The sequence below is a fragment of the Penaeus monodon genome, chromosome 25 (assembly GCF_015228065.2).
Source record: "Penaeus monodon isolate SGIC_2016 chromosome 25, NSTDA_Pmon_1, whole genome shotgun sequence".
In the NCBI taxonomy this organism is placed as follows: Eukaryota; Metazoa; Arthropoda; class Malacostraca; order Decapoda; family Penaeidae; genus Penaeus; species Penaeus monodon.
The window spans coordinates 33,193,874-33,194,486 of record NC_051410.1 but is presented as its reverse complement, the minus strand read 5'-3'; the positions used below and the strand labels follow the sequence as shown (position 1 = coordinate 33,194,486).

The 613-nt window shown below is 31.6% G+C and overlaps 1 protein-coding gene across 1 annotated transcript in view; it reads right to left on the bottom strand.

Annotated features, from left to right (window-relative positions):
• LOC119589154 (phosphatidylinositol 4-phosphate 5-kinase type-1 beta-like) overlaps positions 1-613 on the bottom strand; it is a gene marked incomplete in the record, with an annotated part of 149,444 nt that overhangs the window by 65,491 nt on the left and 83,340 nt on the right.

Sequence of the window (613 nt, the reverse complement as noted above, 5' to 3'; positions counted from 1 at the left end):
ATGAAATAGGGATGACAACATTGAAGACTGAAACTACAGGAAATTCTTACTAAATACGACCTCATCTCCACTAAATTTGACAAGCTAATCAGGCCTTCTTTTCATTGGATAAGTTTGATAATATTAATTACTATCCAAACCTAGTCTAATGATTCAGTATGACTGATGGATCAGTCATAGATTTCACAATTTGAAAGACTGAAATTTCAGCCATTTGTATTGTTAAATAGATCTGAATTAAGTTATAATCTCAACAGAAATACCAGATATATGTTGCTAATTTCTCTCCTTAGTGTCCCCCCCCCCCCAATAATAGTAAGATCAAGTATCAAGATTCTCTCTTTTTTTATGATCAGAATTTGCATCATTTTGATTTAAAAAAAGAAGAAAAAAAAATGGTAAATACACATATTATTTACTGCGGTCTTACTTACTGTAGGAGCGGAATAATATTTATGAGGGAACATCTGTGCAAAATAGGGAATAAGTTGAAAAATAAATATTATATGCCAACTGATTTTTTAGACATGACAGATGATACCCTTAATAACAATAAGTGCATGTAATAGTGGGGGAAGGAGCAAGAGAATCAGAAGAAACTAGAGAAAGTAAC